Source organism: Aethalodelphis obliquidens, unplaced genomic scaffold (genome assembly GCF_003676395.1).
Source record: "Aethalodelphis obliquidens isolate GAN/ISIS:26980383/991018 unplaced genomic scaffold, ASM367639v1 scaffold6, whole genome shotgun sequence".
Lineage (NCBI taxonomy): Eukaryota > Metazoa > Chordata > Mammalia > Artiodactyla > Delphinidae > Aethalodelphis > Aethalodelphis obliquidens.
The window spans coordinates 43,228,769-43,244,558 of record NW_020837950.1 but is presented as its reverse complement, the minus strand read 5'-3'; the positions used below and the strand labels follow the sequence as shown (position 1 = coordinate 43,244,558).

At 36.7% G+C, this 15,790-nt stretch overlaps 1 long non-coding RNA gene across 2 annotated transcripts in view; it reads right to left on the bottom strand.

Moving 5' to 3' along the window:
- LOC113618987 (uncharacterized) overlaps positions 1–15,378 on the bottom strand; it is a 182,368-nt gene extending 166,990 nt beyond the window's left edge. For both annotated transcript variants that reach the window (XR_003432231.1, XR_003432232.1), the window contains exon 1: positions 8,425–15,378. This is a non-coding gene — a long non-coding RNA (uncharacterized LOC113618987). The remainder of the gene's footprint in view (positions 1–8,424) is intronic.
- Between the last annotated feature and the right edge of the window lie 412 nt (positions 15,379–15,790).

Genomic DNA, 15,790 nt, shown 5'->3' with positions numbered 1-15,790 from the left:
AGCTTAAAAAGATAAGTTGTGACATCAAACCACAGAAAAGAAGGAATAGAAGAACGGAACCTTTATAGGCAAATGAAGGTAAGTTGCTATAAGCAGAAAAAGGACTCTTGTATTTATGAGATGTTTTATGTAAACTTTATGGTAATCACAAAGCAAACATCTAGAGCAGAGACACAAAACAAAAAATAGGAGACTGAACTAATCACTGTGTAAAACCACCAACTTACAAAGGTAGACAGAAACAGAAGGAAAAAGAAACAATGGAGAAAAAAAATAACCAGAAAACAAAAGATAAAATGGCAGTAGTATGTTCTTACACATCAATAATCATCTAAATGTAAATAGACTGAACTCACTAATCAAAAAAACACGGAGTGGCTGGATGAATTAAAAAAACAAGACCCAACTGTATGTTACCTACAGAAGACTCACTTCAATTCTAAAGACATACATAGGCTCAAGTGAATGATTGAAGATGATATTCCAAGCAAGAAGAAACCAAAAGAAAGTGAACATAGCCATACTTATATCAGACATAACAGACTTCAAGCCAAAAAATGGTAGCAAGAGACAAATAAAGTCATTATAAAATGAAAAAGGGGTCAATACATCAAGATATAACAATTGTAAATATACATGCTCCCAACACTAAGTACCAAAATATTAAGCAAATGCTAATGGATCTTAAGGGAGACCTACACAACAATATAATAATATTGTATTTCAATATCCCACTATCAGGAAAGAATAGATTGCCTAGACAGAAAATGAACAATTAATGTTGGAGTTGAACCATAATTTAGAACAAATGAATGCAGCAGACATATATTGAACATTCCAACCAACCATAGCAGAATACACAGTTTTCTCAAGTGCACATGGAACTTCTCCAGGACAGATGTATAACAGGACACAAAACAAACCTTAACAAATTCAAGAAAACTGAAATCATAGCAACTATCTTTTCTGACCACAATGGTATCAAACTAGAAATCAACAACTATAGGAAAGTGGTAAGATGTACAAATATATGGAAACTAAACAACACACTTCTAAACAACCAATTGGTCAAAAAAGAAATCAAAAGTGAAATTAAAAATTATCTCAAAACAAATGAAAATGTAAATACATCAAATCTTGTGGAATGCAACAAAAGCACTTTTGAGAGGAAAGTTTATAGTAATAAATGCATATATTAAGAAATTAGAAAGATTTCAAATAAAATACTTAACTTTACACCTCAGGGACTAGACAAAAAAGACCAAATCAAGCCCAAAGTTAGCAGAAGGAAGGAAATAATAAGGATCAGAGCAGAAATAAATGAAATAGAGACCAGAAAAACAATAGAAAGGAACAATGAATCTAAGAGCTAGTTCTTTGAAAAGGCAAACAAAATTGACAAAGCTTTAGGTAGATTAACCAAGAAAAAACGAGAGAAGACTCAAATAAAATTGAAGAGGGAACATTACAACTAATACTAGACAGAAATACATAGGAACATCAGAGACTGCTATGAATAATTATATGTCAACAAGTTACATAACCTAGAAGAACTAGATACATTTCTAGAAACACAACTTACCAAGACTCAATCAGGAAGAAATAGAAAATATAAAGAGACCAATAATCAGTAAAGAGATTGAATCAATAACAGAAACATCCCAACATAGAAAACTTCAGAATCAGACAGATTCACTGGTGAATTCTACTAAACATTTAAAGAAGAATTAACAACAACCCTCCTCAAACACTTCCAAAATATTGAGGAGGAAAGAACACTTCCAAATTCATTCTATAAGGCCAGCATTACTGTTATCGAATACAGGTCTGTGTGCCCTGCACACAGTGAGGCCAAACGATACTGAAACATCAAAGTTTGGAGCCAAGAAAGGTTTATTGCAGGGCCATGCATAGAGATGGGTGGCTCATGCCTTAAAAAACCCCAAACTCCCCAAAGGCGTTCAGCAAAGCCCTTTTAAAGGCAAGGTGAGAGAGGAGCGTGGTTAGTTGTTGCAAAATTCTTGGTGTCAGATCCTTTGTCCTTATAACTGTCCATGGGGTCAGGTCATGGTCAGGTCACAATGTTCCAGCCACAGCATCTTCAACTGGCCTTTCACACCAGCAGAGGGTCTACCTAATGGACGATCACACAGAGCATCACCACCTCCACTAGTCTGCCGGTCCACCTGTCAGTATGCCTGCCCGGCCACCTGAAACAGCCCAGTCACCCAAAGTGAGAGGCTGAAACATTTGCGCCTGCCCGGTGTAGCCGCAGCCTTTCCCTTCTGTACCCCTCCTCAGCACCCTGCTATGTCAGGACTCACTCAGCAACTGCTCTGGGGAAGGGGGCAAGAGGGCAAATGGGGGCCAGGTCCCACAGACTGCAACCAAGGGAGACTGCCACCGTGGGGACCACTGCCATGCCGACCATTGGCAAAGCAGAACAGCTAACGGCCATGGACCAATGGCCACACTCCCGCCCTGCCCCTATTACATTACCTTGATACCAAAACCAGGTACAGGTACCACAAGAAAAGAAAACTATACACCAACATCCCTGGTGAGCATAGATGTAAAAATTCTCAATAAAATATTAGCAAACTGAATTCAAGAACACAGTAAAAAGATAACGCACTATAATCAGTGGGATTCATCTCTGGAATGCAAAGATGATTCAACATACACAAATCAATTAATGTAATATATCACATCAACAAAATCAAAAAATCACATGATCATTTCAACAGACACGGAAAAAGCACCTGACAAAATACAATATGCTTTCATGATAAAAAGCCTTTGACAGATTGGGTATAGAAGGAACATAACTCAACATAATAAAAGTCATATTTAACTAACCCACAGCTAACATTATACTCAATGGAGAAAAACTGAAAGCTTTTCCTCCAAGATCAGGAGCAAGACAAGAATGCCCACTCTCATCTCTCTTATTCAATATAGTACTAGAAGCCCTAGACAGGGCAATTAGGCAAGACAAAGAAATAAAAGGCATCTAAATCAGAAAGGAAGATGCAAAGCTATTGCTTTCTGCTGATGATATGATTTTATATATAGAAAATTCCAAAGAGTCAACAAAAAAACTGTTGGAACTAATCAACAGTTTCAGTAAAGTTGCAGGATACAAAAGCAACATATAGAAATCAGTTGCATTCCTTTACACTAACAATGAACCATCTGAAAAAGAAGTAAAATTATCCCTTTCACAAGAGCATCATAAACAATAAAATACTTAGAATTAAATTTAACCAAGGAAGTGAAATATCTGTATAATTAAAACTACAAGACTTTGAGAGAGTGGCACTGACATATATACACTACCAAATGTAAAATAGATAGTTAGTGGGAAGCAGCCACATAGCACAGGGAGATCAGCTCCATGCTTTGTGACCACCTAGAGGGGTGGGATAGGGACAGTGGGAGATGTAAGAGGGAGGGGATATGGGGATATATGTATACGTATAGCTGATTCACTTTGTTATACAGCAGGAACTAACACAACATTGTAAAGCAATTATACTCCAATAAAGATGTTAAAAAAATTTTTTTTAAATATCAGAATGATACCTAAAAAAGAAGAAAACTACAAGACTTTGCTGAGAGAAATCAAAGAAGACACAATTTTTCTAAAATCCCATGTTCATGGATTGGAAGAACTATACTGTTTAAATATCCATGCTGCTCAAAGCCATCTACAGATTCAACACAATTCTCATCAAAATATCAGTTATTCTTCACCGAAACAGAAGAAACAATCATAAAATTTGTGTGGAACCACAAAAGACCTTGAATAGCCAAAGTAATCCTGAGAAAAAAGAACAAAGCTGGGGGTATCATGCTTCCTGATTTCAAACTATACAACAAAGCCAGAGCAATAAGAACAGCACAAAAATATACATGTAAACAAATGGAACAGAACAGAGAGCCCAGAATTAAATCCTGGCATATACAATCAACCAATATTCAACAAGGAAGCCAAGAGCATTCAATAAGGAAAGGATAGTGTCTTCAACAATTAATGCTGGGGAAACTGGAGAAATACATGCAGAACAGTAAAACTGGATCCCTATCTCACACTACTCATAAAATATTAACTTGAAATGGATCAAAGACGTAAACATAAAACCTGATATCACAAAACTCCTATTAGAAAATATGGGGAAGAAGCTCCTTGATATTGATGTTGGCAACGATTTTGGGGACATGATGCCAAAAGCACAAACAACAAAAGCAAGAATCAACAAATGGGACTACACCAAATTCAAAGCTTCATACAGCAAAAGAAACAACAAAATGAAAAGACAACCTACAGAATGGGAGAAAAAATTTGTAGACCATATATCAGATGAAGGGTTAATATCCAAAATATACAAAGAACTCATACAAGTTAATAACAAATACAAACACCCAATTTAAAAATGAGCAAAAGAACTACATAGATATTTTCCAAAGAGGACATCAAAATGGCCAACAGGCTCATGAAAAGATGCTCAACATTACTAATCATCAGGGAAATGCAAATCAAAACCACAATGAGATACCACCTCACACCTGCTAGAATGGCTAGCATCAAGAAGACAAGAGAGAGCAGGTGCTGGCAAGGATGTGGTGAAAAGGGAGCCCTTATAACACTGTTGATGGGAATGTAAACTGGTCCAACCACTGTGGAAAACAATATGGAAATTCCTCAAAAAATTAAAAATAGATCTAACAATCTAGCAATCCACTTCTGGGTATATGCCCAAAAGAAATGAAAACAGAATTTTGAAGAGATATATGCACTCTCATCTTTACTGAAGTATTATTCACAACAGCCAAGATATGGAAACAACCTAAATGACCATCAGTGGATGAATGGATAAAAAAGATGTGCTATATATACAGTTGAATATTATTCATGTGTGAGAAAGAAGGATATCCTGCCATCTGTGACAACATGGATGGACCTTGAGCACATTATGCTGTGAGAAGTCAGACAAAGAAAGACAAGTACGATATGATATCACTTATACATGGAATCTAAAAGAGCCAAGCTCATAAAAAATAGAGAGTAAAACGCTGGTTATCAGGGGATGGGTAGATAAGACTGATGCTGTTAAGAGAACAAACTTGCAATGATCTAATTCACAGTATTAATGAATATAAACAACAATATTGTACTATAATTATGTAACGTGATAAATATCACAACAGCAATCATGTTACAATATTATGTATCAAAGTAACAAACTATACACAATGTTATATGTCAAATATATTCACTATAAAAAGATCTGACATGAAGACAAGCAAAATAAATTAAAATTAATAAGGTTATTTTAAATATGGACTTGTAACCACCATCATTAGTAGTTAATCTTGCTCTAAATTTAGTTTACCTTGAAATATTACCTAATAAGAGTGGTAAACCTTCTACAAATATTTTACATTGAATTTTTATCCTCTCATTTTTCTATTTGGAAGTATCTTTTATCATTTTGATCAACAGGACTGTGCAATAAGAAAAGTATGGAAAATATTGGCATCATCATTGGACAACCTTTGATAGGCTTTCAACAGTGCAGTAGCATGGCCATATTTTCACTTTGAAAGCTAAGAATGGAATAAAATATAGGCAAAAAGCTGAGTTCAGAGGATGCTGCAGTAACTCAGCCAGGAGTTAATTAGGACCTGAAATAAGGAAGTAGGAGTAAGAAGAGGCTGTTTTGTGAGCACTTTGGACCATGGAATTAAGAAATGTGATTGATGGACCTGAGGCAAGTGCAATGCTGAGACTAAGGTGGAATCAAGGAGAACTGCCAATTCCCTAGGTTTGGTGAAAGAGTGTGGTGTACATCCCAATGTACCTTAGGGGAGATGTGAAAAACTCCCCTAACTCCTTCATAAAGAGCTCAGATCACATTGTTTTTAAATTGAGGTGTAATTGACATGTAACATCATATTAATTTCAGGTGTACAACATAATGATTTGATATTTGTATATATTGCAAAATGATCACCACAATAAGTCTAGTTAACATCCATACAAGTTACAATTTTTTTTCTTGTAATGATAACCTTTAAGATCAGAATGCATTCTATACATTGCTAATCATATTGTTTCATATGGAGCTATTAAGTGTAATTATAAAGAGATAATCTCTGACTTACAAATCAGTTTAGTTTAATATACATCTGTTGACTATCTAGTGAATATCTGTTCATCAGCTCAGTATTGAAATTTGAGAAACATGTTCCACTTGGGGTTGTATCATTAACTGATGATGGATATGCATATTGCAACACTATTTATTATAGATTTATTGTATATATGTCCACATTTTTCACTCATCATTCCTTTATTAGACTATTATATAATAAAGAACAAATATGAAAAAAGACTGTTTTGGGCTTCCCTGGTGGCACAGTCGTAAAGAATCCGCCTGCCAATGCACGGGAGACAGGTTTGAGCCCTGGCCTGGGAAGATCCCACATGCCACGGAGCAACTAAGCCCATGCACCACAACTACTGAGCCTGTGCTCTAGAGCCCGTGAGCAACAACTACTGAGCCCACGTGCCACAACTACAGAAGCCCACGTGCCTAGAGCCTGTGCTCCACAACAAGACAAGTCACTGCAATGAGAAGCCTGTGCACCACAACAAAGAGTAGCCCCCGCTCACCACAACTGGAGAAAGCCCACACGCAGCAACAAAGACCCAACGCAGCCAAAAATAAATAAATAAATAAATAATTTTTTTTAAAAAAAAAAAAGACTGTTTTAACCAGAAACCTATAGTCACAAAAATGTCTATACAATATATTTACTGTTTTCCTTGCATTTTGCCATGCTGCCATTCTCCTTTTGCAAGCACTTTTGTCTGTCTTTTCTCACAGCCTCTGAGTGGAAAAAGCTACAATTATTAATGATACAACAATAAGTGAGTCTGAAATGCAGAATGAACTTAAGCCAAAACAAGTGAAAGATTACTCTATTACTGCCAGTGAAAATCACAGCCTAAAAATGTATAACTACTGGGCTTCCCTAGTGGCGCAGTGGTTGAGAGTCCGCCTGCCGATGCAGGGGACGCGGCTTCGTGCCCCGGTCCGGAAAGATCCCACATGCCGTGGAGTGGCTGGGCCTGTGAGCCATGGCCGCTGAGCCTGCGCGTTCGGAGCCTGTGCTCCGCAACGGGAGAGGTCACAACAGTGAGAGGTCCGCGTACCGCAAAAAAAAAAAAAAAAATATATATATATATATATATATATATAGCTACTAAACTGAGAAAAACAGACAGAACAGAATAAGAAGGGAAATGGGGCAAAGGAAAAGGAGGTGGCATATGCCACAGAGAAAAAAGACATGGGTCTCTAGTCTTCCTGAACTCTGACAATGACCTTGTTAAAGCTATCACATTTCTTGTCTGAAATTACATAATAACCTGATTGGTGAAAGTAAGTTATTATGTGTGTTTCATATTAACACAAAAAGAAAAAAGATTTATTTTTGAGGAACACCTGGAGCATATCCTTTGGACACTTGTGGATAAGAGACACCTACTCTGCAACTATTTAACAAAGAGAAGAACACTAAGAAAGTTTCTTCTTTCCTTTTTGGCTCCTAATCATTTCAGAAATTCCTGACATAAGTAATTAGGCAAAAATAAAATGCAAAAGGAATTCCTACTGGCATTTGGCAATATAAATATTATGTGTACAGGGATGATGTTTTGTTAACATCCTGCAATCCCTTTTCCAATTTCCTCCATTCTTTTATATAGTAAAGTTTTAGTTATGCCTCCAGATACAGAATAAATTAGGCAAAAAAGTTTAAAGCCCTGTGTTCCTAATTACTCTTCTTTTAAAATATCCTTAAAGTCCATTTAATTGGTTCCTTCAGGAGTTTAAATAGAATGGCACTAACGAATTTACATGTAACAAAATGTTTGAGGTAAGACTCAAATAGTGAAATTATGCCCTATTTGGTCTTACTTGGATTTTTACTTACTTACATTTTCCAATCTATAGGAGCAAGTATTTAATTTTCCAATTCTTTCTTGATTCATATTCCCTAAGACCAAGAAAAAGGGGGGAGGGGCAACTCTCAGAGAGATTATTCTACCAGCTATGTGACAACAGTAACTTTGTAAGTTCTTCTTAAATTCTTTTCTGATTTTCAGTTTTCTTTAAACATAATGTCATCCTTATCCACATTTTTATTATGTATTATAGCCAACTGAAACATCACTTTTAAAAGATTTACCGAACGCATAAACAAAATGTGATACACACACAGGAATATCATTCAGCCTTGAAAAGGAAGGAAATTCAACATGGATGAACCCTGAGGACATGACCTAGCAGCTGAGGACACACTGAGTGGAATAAACCAGGCACAGAAATACAAATATTATACGATTCTACTTACATGAAGTACTTGAGGCAGTCAAATTTACAGCAACAGCAGCTTGCGGACACTCAGAGGGACGGCATCTTCCCCAGGGCGCTGGCGGGTTCAGGTTCCGAACGCTGTCGGCCAGGCAGCCTCCGTCTGTGCGGATTCAGCCACAACATGGCAACTGTCTTTATAAGGAATATGGTAGTTTCTGCACATGAAACCTCCGCTAAGTCAGAGTTGTTGCACGAGGAAACCTCACACACGCTCCACACTCCTGCCGGGAGCCCCTTTGTGCTGTGGTCCCCGCCCCCCCGCACTGGTTACAAATCCCAGCACAGCCAGGCGTCGCTTCTCTCCAACCTCCTGCTGCTGCGCGCACAGCCGGCGCAGGCATTTAAAACCAGGCACGTCATCAAGAGGCGCCGCAAGGACGGTTCACCCAGTGAAGAGGCGTGGAAGTAGGTTCAGCTGTTACAAAACGAACCCAAAGCACAAGCAGGCAGATGTAGTGCATTTGGCTGTGAAATAATGTGTTAAATTGTATAATTTCCTTGGGAAATGGTGTTACCCTAATGAAAGAAAACTAAGATTTAAACTTTCTGTTGTATTTTTAAAAAAAAAAGAATCATAGGAGCAGAAAGTAGGACGGTCGCTGCCAGGGGCTAGGGGAAGAGGCGAATGGGGAATTGCTAAATGAGTACAGAGTTTCAGTTTTTCAAGGTGAAGAGTTCTGAAGATGGATGTTGTTGATTGGTAGCACAACAATGTGAATGTAATTGAAGCCACTGCACTGTACACTTAAAAATGGTTATGATGGTGAATTTTACGTCATTTAAATTTTATCATAATTAGAAATAATTTTAAAAAGATTTATATAAGTTTTCTTGATCTTACTCCAATTGTGTTGTCCATTCATCATTTTAAAAATGCATGGAAGTAAACAAGAATACTACATTCTAAGTGATCCAAATGATGCACAATTGTTAGAGCAAAACAATAAATTCCTCCTTGACTTAACTGCTCCCTTCCCCAAGGTCACAGGTGATGGGTATTCTAGTTTCTGTCTATGGGATAGGTATAAATCTATAAATAAAATGTATATATTTGACATATACATATTACATATGTATATGTGGATATCTTTTAACCTAAATGGAGTCATGTCATGTACATAGTTCTCAGACTTGCTTTTTTTATTTAATACATCTTAGAGATGTTTCCAACTCAGTGCATACGGCTTTTCCTCATTCTTTCTAACAGCTGCACAGCATTCCATTGTATGGATTTACTATCATTTATTTAACCATTTCTCTACTGATGAGACACTGAAGTTGTTTCTTCTTTCATTTTCAAATGTCTGACCTTGGTAAAGGTCCACTGTGCTGAACAATGTACTAAAATCTTTGCATGGAAGTATGCCCAGCACCTACCATAGTCCCTCGAATGTACATGAGTTAAATAACATCTTAGATTTAGATTCCTTGAGGTGATGGGCTTGACTTCTATTGGTACTATACTAAAAGATAGTAAAGAAAAATATATATACATCATACATACCAAATATGCACATGTGAATTATTATAACAAATGAGAGTACAATTTTTAAGAAACTAAACAAATGTGGAATCCAGAGGACTTGTTTTGGCATTGTAAAACTGTCCAAGAATCATTTTTTCCCATGCAAAATATTTATTGCAAATCCAAGACTTGCTATAGCAAAGATAAGGAACTTGAATATCTTCTTTCCCTCTCCCAATTTCCTGCTTTAAAACCACAGAGAATATTCCAAAACACGTTTTCATCTTCCTAAAAGGAGGATAAAATGGAAGGTAATGAAACCCAGATAAAACTAAAATTCTTTTGGCAAAAGCAGTCTGTAAAGACTATTGATCTATTAGTTACAAAGGAACTTGAACTTACAAACCAAGACAAGAAAGTTGAATATTATTAGTACATTACTTATAAATGCTACAATTCTTCCAATGCTTTCCCCAGGTATATGATCTTATTGAATCCTCTCAACTCTATGAGGTAGATATTATTACCTCCATTTCACAGGTGAGGATACTGTAATTTGAAGTGGTTAAGTATTTCTTGAAGGTCAGTTGGTTTGGAAGAGCAGAAGCATTACTTAAGCCCAAGTCTGTTAGGCTTTCAAGAGCAGTAAGCTCAGACCTTATTGCTCTCAGCTGCAACAGCTTTACAATCACTAGGGAATTCTTTTTCAAAGCTTTTGGCCATGAGATCTTGAACCACCCGGTTTTGGTTGGTTTGTTTTACTAAATTCTTTTGAAAAAAATACACAAGAGAAAACAAAAGATTACAGAAAAAGGTATCTCCTGATCCTCCCATTCCCCTCCCCCAAAAAAGGAAGGAAAAAAATCAGCTACAAAAACTTCTCCCTGCAATGACTGAAGATGATCTGAGCCCCAGGTGCCATTTGTGATGGTCATTTCTGCTATCTTCCAACTCCTCTGAGCTCCAGCCCATGCTCTACTCAAGATACACTGTCTCCCCTGGCAAATATACATCGTGAATCACTGACTGCTATGACAGTGCCCTTCCCCAACAGCTTCCTTCCCTGCTCCTCAAGAATTGAACTTGATAGAGAACACCTGGGGTTAAGAAGGCCAGTTTTTTTTTTTAAAAAAAGGCCAGTTAACTGCTTAGGGATTTTGTTCATGTGCACAAGTGGCACAGGCTCAAGTAACCCTTATATTATGTTAAAATTCATGCCTGAAACAATGTTAACCCTATTTGTAGTTTCATAATATAAATTAAGACAAAATCTGATGCTAGGACATTTGTAATTTGGTGGGGGGGTGGTTTGGGGGCTTTTTTTTGTTTTTTTTTTTTTAGCTTAACTAGGAAGAAGTGTGATTTTTATCAATAAGTATTTTGGCTCTCTTATCTCATAACCTATACCAGTAATGTTGTAAGAATCAGCAAGTAAAAAAAAAAGAAAACGGAAATAGAAAAAATGAATGAATGAAAGAATACACAATGAACAAATAAATAGCCAAAGATATGTAACAAATCTATAATTTAAGTCTGTTTCTCACTCACAAGAAACTCTGTTCATTGTTATGTTTATATAATTCAAAAAAGTAAGAAAAACTAAAAGTAATAGAGGTAAAAAAATAGAAAAGCATAGTAACCTGAAGCTCTTCAGTATAAAACAACCCAAATGAGATAATCATTGGTAATATTAGTGTGTCACATTATGGCTCATTAGCTATTATTTATAACAATAGAACTGAGACAGTGAGAAAATGTTTAAATAATACCAAATACCTTTTCTTTGAAAAAAACTAAGGAAATGTGTAACACATTTTAAAAAGATTCCTTGAAAAAAAATAAAGTTTTAGCACTTTAACATAGATATGCTATCTGGAAAAATGACTTACATGGACTGTTTCATGCCACACATACCTAAAATATTAGGTGTTTATTGCTACTGTATGGAACATTTTGTTTTTTTAATGGATCACTTGGTCTTTCCTTGAGACTCTGGATGATAATGACTCCTGGCTTTTAACATCTAAAGAAATCATCAGCTTTTCTCTTTTGGAAATCCAACACTGAAATCAAAGACATCCATCCCTCTCTTCTCATTCCAGCCTGGTACCAACAAAGTTAGTATTCAGGGAGACTATAAAAGTACTTTTCTACATATACCATTGGCTGCCACCTCTAGCACTTCTTTTTCCATCTAATTTCCTCAGCCTCTGAAATAAATTTAAAAAGAATTGAAACAAATATGATGAAGGCATTCCAAGATAGAGATTATAAAACAAAAATTCTTGACATTCAGTTAAGGAGATAGTCTGTTCATCATCGGTCAATACTCAGAGAAGGTAATATAATTTACTACGGTAAATTTGACCTCAACTCCATCAAAGTTTGATTTGAGACCAATGGGTCAGATGTAGAATTATAATTCAGATATACTGTCTTTATGAAGATTAAAAAGAAACAATCTCTTTAGAATCATATAAGGCTAGTTGGGGATAGTTCTCAATACAAGTGATCTTTTTATTGTAACACTTTGATGCCCAGAGCCAAGAGAGTGTGATATGGAAGCAAAACAGGACTGGGAAAGGAAGCAGATCTTCAGCCACAGTCATTTTGAGGCAAGACTTCCTTACTGTAAATCTTGTCATGTAACTTACCACTCAATAGGGGTAAGTCAGTAACGGCAGCACCGAAGAACAAAAACTCTGACACCAAAACACAGTATAACATAACTGTTATTATACTGTTATTATACTGTTATTCATCTTAGAAATAAAGGCTTTCTGTCTAGAAATTGCCCTACTGGCTATATAGACAGCCATTCAATTGTATGTTCTTTACAGGAAGAATTCTCATTGCTCAAGTCAGAGACCAGGAGTCTTCCTTGACTCTCCTTCATTGGCACCCCTTCAACCAATAAAACAAATAAATAAATAACAAGTCTACGGCCATTGTCACATTATTAGTCCTAACCAACTCATCTCTCGCTTAAATTTCTGCAGCAGCATCGTAGCTGGCCTCCCTGCACACAGTTCCACTGACCGTACCTCCAGGGCATTAAGAATATTTCCACTCTTATCTACTCCTTTCTGCAGATAAAGTGACTTTTTAAAATGCAAATTTAATCACATAATACTTCTGATTAAAACCCTTCAATAGATTCCAATCACCCTCAGATGAAGCCCAAATTCCTTAATACAAACCAACAAGACGCTCCTCAACCAAACCTCTTCACACCTTTTAAGCCCCATTTTGTGCCGCGGAGGTTTATTAGGGATCTACACCTATGAGACAAAGGGGGCAGAATTAAGATTGGGCAGAGTGAAAAGCTGAACCTTGACACAACACGGTCTAACAAAGCTTCAGTCAATCTGGGTGGAGGGGTGAGGGGTTGGGGGACCACGTGGAGCAACTCTTGCTGATTAGCACCATCCTTCATCAAACTAAAGTGGAAAAAACTTTTATGGACTCACCTCTACCGGTCATTGGATGCAAGTGTTTCCAGGAAGGGAATGATCTTGAGTGAAACAACTCTACAGCTGAGGCAGACCCTGGTCTCTGGCACAACCCCTCAAAACAAGTCAATTAGACATAGGCAAATGTTCTTGGCATTGCAAAGCGATTGGTCCAAAGACCAAGAAGAAAATTATATCTCAACTGAGATTTTGGAATAAAAAAACTCAAACTACTCCAAAAGGAAGAAGACCAACAGTGTACTCCAAAAGTAGGTGTTATCCCAAATTCTAGGTCTCAGTCTAGGTTCCTAGGTGAAAACAAGGGACCTCAACTTAGGAGCTACCCTCTGTCAAGAGCAGTCATAGAGTAAATCTAGACCCCCAACCAAATATTAAACCCAGACCCTGAGGAATGTTTCTTTTCCTCTAAGTGTAGAAAGAGAAAAAGGAAAAGGAAAAAAAAAAAAATCAGCTAACTAAATCCTGAAATTCCAACAGAATAAGCATTGAAACATTTGGTCAGCTACCCACCTCTTTAAAAACTCCAAAAATTCTTAAGAAATCTGGCTATGTCTGTCATGGGAAACATGGAACTATGATGCTTGCAAACCTTCCTGGATTTAATCATAAAGTACCTCAGACCTCTTACATGACTCATCCATCCTAATGATGAGGATGAAGATCAAAGCATGTCTCTTGGTGGATTAGCTTACACTCTCGGAGTGAACTACAACAGGCAAATCCAGAATTATTACCAAGGCATCCTGTTCATTCTTGGCGTAACAGTCACTCAACACCACCTGACGGTGAAAGATATTTTGTGATAAAGGGAGCCTTTCCCAAAGAGTGGGTGAGTTTTTGCCAGTGACTGGCAAAGTACAATTTATAGTTTATACCAAGTAAACAATAACTCATAAAAAGGCATTAAGTGAGAATCATTTAAGTACCTAAAGAGTCCAGCTCCACATGCAGTCAGTTAGTGGCATAAACCATTAAACCCTTGAGGAATGTGCCGTTGGAACCCTCATAAGTCAAGTCACTGTTTCAGGGCTATAGCTACCTCAGAGGCAACCTCTTCCATAATAGGATTCATGGAAAATTTGTCTTATACCAATACATTTAAATACTAATCCAATATATGTTCAATATGGTTAAAATCAAATTTTAGACTATTGTTCCTGTGAAATATAATGTGGCTGTAAAATTCCTTTTCATTATAATTGCCTATTTGATTCACTTCTTTCCTCATAGCTAATCAACATCAGACCTAAGTCCTGGATTCTAAAACTTACTCATTTTACAGGAGTTGTTCGCTGATTCTATATAGCAATGAAGAGTATTTTCAAATACCAAAGGCCTTTTTTTCTTGGAGATAAGAAGAGGTTTATGGAAACATTCATTCTGGCCAAAAACTTAAAGTTACTTCTCCAATAGTCTTCGCTAAAAAAAGTTTTCTTTTTTAGAAGAAAAAATATATTAAAACTAATGTCAAAACTGGGGTTTTAATAAAATTTTACCAAATTAAAAAATCTCTAAAGTAAAATACTAGGGTTCTTTGATAAGGAAATAATCAAACAGATTGTCCTTCCTAGCTTATCTGCCTGTCATCATAAATATTACTTTGTTGCAGCATCACAAAGCACATCTACTACCTGGAGGAAACAAGATAACAGTCCATGATTGTTAACCCCAACAATTGTTTACCATGGATATTCCCTTTTCAAATTTGCAACTTGCATTTGAAATGCTCAGCTCTTATGAGTTTTACTAGCATAAGAAAGCAAACAGGGAGACTTCCCTGGTGGTCCAGTGGTTAAGAATCCACCCTCCAATGCAGGGGGTGCATTTCTATCCCTGGTGGGGAACTAAGATCCCACATGCCAAGGGGCAACTGAGCCCGCCTGCCACAACTACTGAACCCACACGCCTCAACTAAAGAGGCTGTGTACAGCAAACTGCAGAGCCCATGCACTCTGGAGCCCACGCACTGCAACTAGAGAGAAGTCCACACTGCAATTAAAACCCGATGCAGCCAAAAATAAAATAAAATAAATAAACAAATAAATTTTAAAAAGAAATAAACTAGATTCCTTAAAAAAAAGAATGCAAACAAGAAGTATTAAAAATAAAATTAGAAATTATCAGGTTATGAGTCTAAATATTTGACAGTATGCTTTTGGCCACAAGTAACAGAAACCCTAAGGAATTTTAAACACAAAGAAAACTTATTATCTTACATAATAGAAACTCATAGAAAGTTCAGGTTTCAGGGCAAGTTACTTAAGTACTCTAACAATGTCATCCAAACACAGGTTCTTACAATCTCTCCTTTTTCCCCTCCCTGCTTTGAGCTGATTCACAGGCTAATTAGATAGATGGCTGAAGCAGGACCAAATGCCTAATTCAGACAATAAAAAGAAATATAC